This window comes from Panicum hallii, chromosome 8, assembly GCF_002211085.1.
Source record: "Panicum hallii strain FIL2 chromosome 8, PHallii_v3.1, whole genome shotgun sequence".
Taxonomy (NCBI): Eukaryota; Viridiplantae; Streptophyta; class Magnoliopsida; order Poales; family Poaceae; genus Panicum; species Panicum hallii.
The window spans coordinates 41,668,658-41,677,499 of record NC_038049.1 but is presented as its reverse complement, the minus strand read 5'-3'; the positions used below and the strand labels follow the sequence as shown (position 1 = coordinate 41,677,499).

At 41.6% G+C, this 8,842-nt stretch overlaps 1 pseudogene; it reads right to left on the bottom strand.

Moving 5' to 3' along the window:
- Positions 1-2,753: 2,753 nt before the first annotated feature.
- On the bottom strand, positions 2,754-3,801 carry LOC112902436 (annotated as a pseudogene).
- Positions 3,802-8,842: the final 5,041 nt, after the last annotated feature.

The window sequence follows — 8,842 nt, the reverse complement described above, 5'->3', positions numbered from 1 at the left end:
TTTAGGCTTACGCAACAGAGCAATTGGGCGAGATATAGATGCTCTCCCCGTGCAAGCATCTCCGATGAATTGCACATTTAGGTAGTGTTTGGTTGAGGAGCCAGGTGGAACGGAGCGGCTCCGTCTCAAATTTTGAAACGAAGCCGCTCCGTCCCGTGTTTGGTAAACTGGAACGGAGCCGCTCCATTTTTTGTTTGGTTGCAGAGTGAACTGGAACGGAGCGGCTCCATCCAGTGTTTGGTTCAGGAGTCGAGTGAAGTACCTGCCTTGGTTCTTCGAAGGAGAGATGGACGAGCAGACTGGGGAGCGCTCCGCTCGGTCCGGTTATTTTCGAGGAGCTTCCCCATCCCGGATCTGAGGGGAATATTTCCTAGGTGGAACGGCTCCGCTCCACTGGCTCGCGAACCAAACATTCCCAAAGTACGAATAGAACGGCTCCGTCCCACCTGGCTCTGGAACCAAACACTATCTAAGGTTGATTGTCTAGGATGGACTCAAGTGGCATTAATCAGGCAGATAAAGGTACTGAACTGCTTTTTCGTTCTTATAAAATCAAGCCAAGTGGCATCGGCCAGCCGAGCTATTTGTCTAACCTCGTCCTAATACTTGTCATTCGTCGTTCATTACTCGTGGCGACATCTTTACTTCATGTTCATCAGTTCCAAAAAACAAGTTATTCTAGGATTCAAAATTTATTCCAAAAAATAAATCATCTTACCCCATTTAGAAAGTGTATGTGTATGCAAGAATCAATTAGTGCTAAATATGGATAATAAATAGGGGCAAATATGGTCTTTTTCCTTTGTTAATTTGCCCTAGAATTTCTAGGACGACATATTTTTTAGGATGGAGCGAGAAGGCTTGGCCTGCCTAATTTAATTTGTTTAGGACTCTAAACTCATTTCATTGACCAGGATAGACCTGTTAACTCCTACCCTAAAACTTTTTTGTCGGGCAGTTTGAAGAGTATATGCAAAAGGTTGAAGAGGAAAGCACTCGATGGGGGTGCCTGCTGCTGGGGACTCTTGAGTCAGGGCTTCGCGAAGGGGTTAACTACCCCAAGTATAGGGCCAAAAACCCGGAGGCAAACTAAAGCTCAACGAAAAGGGTTAATGGTTATTGGTCAAGTTATTTACAGAAACAAAAGCAGACCACCATGACTATCAAAAGCATCATCAACGTCACTTGTACTAAGAACGATACAGCAACAGAATGATCTCAGAGAAGTTAGGCTTCTTTTTTCTAGAGAGGCCAATGCAATGGAAACTTAGAGGTCCCTTAGAGTGCTACAGTCCTTGTGGGCACCTTAACGCCATCACAAGCTGCAACATGTCCATACCTACCCCTCTTTGTTGTTGATGGCTCCTCATCCATCAGCCCCACACTGGTACCAGCACGAACATACTGCAGCATCCGCAGCTTGCTGATGCTAACTGGAAGCTTGGTAACATACGTGTGTCTGATATCCAGAGTCTGGAGCTGATTCAGGCCACCCAAGGAATCTGGGAGACAAGAAACCTTTGCGCATCTTCTAATGGAGAGGAACTTCAGGCAAAGTAGATGCACCACGATTTGTTCAACGTCATCATTCTTCACGTTTGCGTCCTCCAGATCGAGCACACGAAGTACTCTCATTCTGTGAGATATGAAGAACGGCCTCCACTCTCTAGAAACTGTCAAAGACCATAGCCGGGAGAAGTCCAAGCTGTCGAGCACAAACTTGTCTCTCTTCCAGCTGCTCCCAATGGCCAAGTGCTGTCCTGCACGTTGTATGTTCAGACTGCTTTCTCCCTGCAGTACAGTGATTTCAAGTGGAAGGAAAATGTTCTCTTTTGTTTCCTGTGAGATGATGTAGTCGAGGAACAAAGAGGTTGACTTGGAAAGAAGTCCCGCTCATGTGATCGGCCACAGCAGATGTCTGTGCGGGCTTATCTATCATGCCAAGGGCGCCAAGGTTGCCTAAGAGCTTCTCCATGAATTCCACCTTGCTGTTGCTGTCAAGGCCCTAATAGCCCTCAGTGATCCACCGCCTCACCAAACAGCTCCGCCGAATTATGCTGCTTTGAGTAAAAAGTGACATATAGAAGATGCATTTCTTGAGGACTTGGGTTCAAGCTTGAAAGCTTGAATGCATCGTAGTGAATACGTCCCTAAAGCTGTCAAGCCCTTTGCTGGTCTTCAACTCATACATAAAGTTAGCATTCAGACGCATCTCCTGTATGATGTTTGGTGATTTGTTGAAGTAGTTGCCTAAAGCAACTATTAATTTAGGAAGTCTTCCACACTGGTTTATGATAAATCCTGCTTCATTCATCATCTTGTGATCTGGATTAGATGTTCCTGCGCCTTTAATTACCTATTGAGTGGAAAATATTAGAAGTGTGTTACGTAAAAGGAAACCAAAGTAAGGATCATTAGATAAAACTACTTCATACACCTTTGTTCCAAATTTTAGGTTATTTTAGCTTTTCTATAGTTTTTATTAGCATATACACGCTATATCATGATACATAGCAAAAATTATGTATCTGGAAAGCCAAAACGAACTATATGGAGGGAGTGGCAACTAAGCTACCCTAAACTCGTGTATCATTGCAAGGTTTTTACATCATACCTTTGTTTTCTTCAAAAAAAAAATGGAAAAGGTGGGAGTGCTTCTGAAACATGGTGGGAAGGAAAGCTTAGTAAGAGAACCCTTGAAGTGTTTTTTAGATAGGGGGCAGGGCATGTGGTAGAAAGACTGATCTAGGTTATGGTGGTGGTTGGACCTGCCTTGATTGATTGGTTGTGAACTAAAGCGTGGGCATCGCAACAAAAAAAAACAGACTTTTTATTGCACCAGAAAAATCAACTTTTTACTACGGAAACAGCTATTAAAGTCGGGCCTTTGCTGTGGCTAGTGAATAGCAGCAGGTCTTGACGGTTTCCAAGGTGTGGCTGAAGAGGGACACGTAGGCGTCGATACTCCCGTCGTGGCAGAGCGACGGCACGACGATCACGAGGCCCTCCACCTCCAAGTAACCGGGCATGAATAAGAACAGCTCGCCGCCGCCGAAGTCGACCTCGAGGTACGGGGACTGCAGCAAGCTATAGACGAAAACGTGCGGGCTCAGCACCGTCACCGCCGGATCGGTCGTCGGCACCAGCGCCTCCCGCTCCACCACGCCGGAGCTCGCGAAGTCCACGAACGACCGGAAGTAGCCGTCGTCGACCCGTGCGACCTCCCGGCGCACGAGCTCCGCGGCGCGCTGCAGCGGCATGGCCGCCAGCTCGCCCGCGGTGGCGGCCGGCCGCGCCCAGAGCACGACGTTTCCGGTGTACCCCTCGGGCACCCGCGGGCGGCGCATCCGCGCGCGCCCGTTCACGGCGACGCGCAGCTCGGTGGTCTCGCTCCTCGGCGCCGTCGCCACTCGGGTGCAGGCTTAGTGCCTCTGGCGTCGGCTCCCATGGCAAGACCGCGTCGAGGGCGACTCCCGCCGCCGCCTCGACGAACCGCACGCCGGCGTCGTTGAGGAGTATCCCCCGGTTGCCGCAGGCGTCCACGCCGAGCCGGCCGGCCCACTCGCGGTACTCGGCCAGCGCCTTGGCTAGCCCCGCCTCGACGACGGAGTTGGACGGGGCCGGCGGCCGGAAGAAGTATATGAGGGAGATGTAGGCGTCGAGGACGACCTTGTCCAGCACGGTGAGTGGGACGAAGTCGGCGGTGGCGAACGAAAAGGCGCCGCTGCTGCGGTGGTCGCCGTTGCAGCCGCGGCCATAGGCGGGCTTCACGGCCTTGGACGACTGCACGGTGATTCTCATTTGGGGAGGGAATGTTTGTTGCGACTATGGGAGTAGGGAAGGAGGAGCAACTACTAATCCGATGTGTGCTTTGTCATTGTGGTACGTTGTTGATATCATAGCTAGGAATCACCAATAATTGAGACTATACTTAAGTAGAAGCATGCAACACACGGCTTTTATATATATATATATATATATATATATATATATATATATATATCGCTGTCTCTACTATCTATTATTTTAATACAATAGTATTAAAGAACCACCGAGAATCTAGAAATTATTACGTTAATCAGAAAAATAGAAGAATCTACATCTTGAATTTTATGAAGATGTAACGGTCTAGACTAAAAAAATTCATATAAAATATAACTAATAAATAAAATAAAAAATTAGTAAATAATTTCATGATTGGAAAGAGGTACGTGAGTCCGTGTCTGATACAAATCCATGCATCAACACCCATATGTGCTAATTCCATATAACTCATATATATTTGGCAAGTAAAAAAACATAAGAGAAAGGAAAAAAGGAAAGAGACCTGCGTGGATGCACAATAAGGAATGTTATGTTCTAAAAAATTATAAGCATGTGTCATCCAACAATAAGAAATAATCAATATTTCTAAAAAAAGTAATACAAAAATATCATCCTATGCCGTTAATATTTGTCTCTATAGCCATTGAAACATTTTTTTGATTAATATATAGGCAAAATGATTGTCCATGAAGTTTTGAGGAAATGTAATCATAAAAAAGATCTATGTATAAGCTAGTTTGAGAAATTTTAAAAATTGGAATCCAATTCATTAGCTTTTCAAGATTTGACACCGTGATGTCACACTCTAAAATATTTAATTTAGGATATGAATGTCTTTTAAAATATGTTCATCCATCTTTAGAATTTTTCGAGAGTTTACCAGATTTTTCTGGTAATTATTCTCTTTTCCCGTAGAGCTAAATCTATTTATTGGAAAGTTCCAAAATCTTTTTCTCAAATTCTAAGTATTTTATTTGGACTCTCGTGTCCCAAATTATCTAAAGATGTTTCCTTGAATTTCTTTGGATCTTCAGGATATATATTTTTCCGTGGCTAAAAGATTTATTTAGAATTTTCTAGATTTATTTTAAGCCTCAAAATATGTATGGAAAATGAATTCTTTCTCTTTTCATCTCGAGTTGGATTCAACTCATTTTGGCTCTAGTCCGCTCTAAATCCTAGAATCGTGCCGCACATAAGCTTGAGCTCGGCCACGGTCTTGATCTCGTCGTTCGTTGCTTTCTCCATCAACGAGAAGTAAATCAAAATCTTCTTGTTAATGTACTGTAGTAAACACCTTTGTTTTCGCGTGTTGCCTTTCCTTTTTGAAGTTGACCGACACTCACCGTCTATCGCCTTCCTTCACCCAGTTGGTGTTATCAGGAAGTTGTCCAGTGAAATGATGAAACTCCCAAGGGCGTTTCCCCTTTCTTTCTTTTTCTCATTCTGTAATTCTCAATTGCTTGTTGTACTCACACCAATCCTTTATATCACCAACCGCTCTTTTCCCTCTAATTTCATCCTCCACTAGAGGCCCTATCGAGTTCCCTATCCTCTAATCTATCTTCCCCAATCAAGTCCGCTTGAAACGGGACAGTAGCCCGATTTCGGTGTTCTTTGATGATGTCTCCGGTGTTGTAAGTGCCCGCTGCGGCAACCTGCACCATGGCTGCAAGACCCGGAACTGACTCGGCAATGACCCAGCCCGATCCCTCTCTCTCTTTTCTGTCACGTGCTCTTGAATAGCCCGTTCGCGTTCAACCAGCACCGTCAACTCGTTTTCGTGTTCAGCCTCCACCCGAACATGTTTCAGCCCATAAGCGAACTCGCTCGCCACTCAAGTCTCGACGCGAGGTTGTTTCCTCTCTCCTTCCCCTCTCCTCTCCTCTCTTTTACTCCAGTTTTCATAATTAATGTTAACTTTTAATACCAACTTAAATATATTTTCCATTATAATTTATTAGTTCAACACGAATTGTAAAGTTTTGCGTTTAGATACTCTTACATGTTCCTTTCAATGATAATTGTTTAATTAGTATGATTTATACATAGATAATTATAAATAAAATTCAACTAAGTTCTACTCCGCTTTTACAAATGCAAAATATACTATGAGTTAATTATAATTTTGGATATTTCTTTCAAATATCATTTGTATTTGTTTTATAGATAAAATAAATAAAGCTTATAGTTGTTTGTTTTCTTTTATAATAGAAATCTTCCTATAGTTGTTTCTTTTCAACCCTAGCTCCATTTTGTGTGTTTCTTGCGCTCTCGTGACCCTAGCAATGAGCCCTCTCGTTTAGTATGATCTTTTTAAGCTTTTCTTTTTGTTTGGTGCGTTGTTCTTAGTTTTTCTTGTTTGTTTATTTTTTGTTGTGCTTCGGTCCGATGCTCGTTTGATGTTAGAAGGAGCGCGATCGAAGAGTTCTGAAGATTAAGAGTTTCAAGAATAAGAGTTGAAGACTCCGAGCAGCTATTCTTTGGAAGAAAGGCAACTATTTTCTTTATCATGCTTTTATCCTAATAATAGCAACAAATATAACTTTATTTTATGCATGCACGTATCTTAACCTGATGGATCCTAGTTAAGGATATGCCTAGTCTTTATCATCATTCCTTGTCAACCTGGATTTTATCTTCTTGTTGGGTAGCTACTGCTTAGTTGCTATAACTGGTTCTGGTATGAGAATAATTACAACCATGATGACAACAATGATGATGTTATATATGCTTTACTTCATGTTCATGGATAATTTGTGTTGTTAATCACAAGATCATATCTGTTTAATTGGAACATGGAAAACCACCTAGGAAAACAGTTCAAGTTTTGGTACAAACTTGTACCTTATTAATTAGGTGCTAACAAAATTTGACCAACTAAAATTGCTTATCGTAGTCTACCAATCTGTCTTTGCTTGATTTTGACCTTCATATCATATAATTCCCAACACTTGCTAAGTACCAACCATAAGTGTATGTAGCTCAGAAAAGAAAGTTGCTATGAAGTCTCTTGAAGATGATGCTGAGTTATAGGGCTACGCAACCCCGATCGATTGCCTATGAAGTTTGAATCCTTCGTTTTCAGGATAAGCTGTATAACTCTGATAATCTTTACAGTCTTTTAGTTCTCTTTTCGTGATACTGTTATTGATAATTCACTGATGAAATCACTATATGTATGAAACTTGATCCTGACATAATTTGGTTTTATCCTTAAAACTGGGTGTGACACGTGACCCACGTATCAATGACTCGGATTGACCCATATCCTTGTGGTATGAGTGTCGATTCCTGAAAGTCAAACAAAAACATGTGTACATATCTGTATACGTATATATTTGTATACCAATTTTAAAAGAAGTCACCACGTTTATCAAGAGGACCTAGAAAATACTACGCTAATCGGAACAAAGAAGAATATACACCGTCCGATTTTATGAAGATCTAGTAGTCCTGACTAATGCAAAGAGTCCATATCGAATGCGACCAATAAATATATAATTTTTTAATAAATACGACCAATAAATATATAAATTTGAAAAAATAAGAAAAATAACAATTGATTTGGTGATTGGAAGATATGAGTCCGTATCCCATACATACAAGTCCATGCATTTACACGTATCTAACTCACATGGTAAAATTTCATATTTTTTCACATATATTTGGCAAGCTAAAAAGAAGCCACTAAGGATAAAAAATATAGAAGCCCGATAACGCTAGAGCATAACTGTAACCTAAAAGAGTCCATGCAAAATATGATTAATAAATATATACAAATTAAAAAAGAACGAGTCCATATCCAATACAACAACATGCAAGAGACTAGCAATTATCTAAATATTATTTCACGTGGATGAGGAGAGAAGCAGCCTGCAATTATATAAATATTGTTTTCTAATCAGATTACATTGTATCTTGAGGAGATATAGGCCTAGATATAATGGGTCATTATTTTTTTATCCTTATCACCCGCTATTACCTTGGTAGGCTTCAATAATACCACCCGGATTGCAAGTAAAGACATAGAAAATAGTTAGAAAACTGAGGATCGAAGGAGCTAGGAAACCCCCAAACAACGGTGCTCAGGACAAAGCCACGACCAATAGTTGGGGAGGAGGTGGCCATAGATTTTTTCCGTCAGATCATAATCTAGCTATGGCTGATGCGAGTCGTACACAACATGAATTATTTTGTGCAACAAAGCAAGCCGATGATCTACCAAGCGAGCTTGCCGCATACTCCCTCCGTTCCTAAATATTTGTCACCATTGACTTTTTCTTGCAACTATGACCATTCATCTTATTCAAAAATTTATTGCAAACATACAAAAAATTAAGTTATGCTTAAAATACTTGTAATAGTAAAGCATATCACAAACAAACTAGATGGTATTTACATAATTTTTTGAATAAGACGAATGGTCAAAGTTGTAAGAAAAAGTCAATGATGACAAATATTTAGAAACGGAGGGAGTACACAATTTAGAGTGGAAACAGTTGATTGACTGGCATAAGAGAGAAAGCTGCAAGTTAAGGGAGAGCACAATTTTGAGAGTGTCCAAGGAAAAAAATATTGCGATTGCCATGTAGATGCACAACTTAACAAGAACATATGGGCTGGAGAACAACTAGAATCAGAAAGAAAAGAGAGAAAAACGAGATCATGGGTTCGCTATGGTAGAGCTGTGATGTGATTCCAGTCTAGCGGACGATGAAAGAGTGTCCGATGGCAAGAGGATCAAACTATATGAGGTTGGTGACCATGGAGAAAAGCAGGAATACAACACCATTCAAAGAAAACCTCCACGGTCAAAAGATAGAAGAGAAGAGTAGCAAGAGCTAAGATATCTAGAAAGTGATTAGAGAGTGCTCAACTTTGTGAGCGCAATGGTAATGAATGTAAGGGAATAAGGCACGGGAAGGACAAGCTCTATTGTGCAGTCATTTTAAAATCGTGACATGATCCTAACTTAGTCGGGAGGTCAGAGTATCACCCTAACACAACCTAGCAC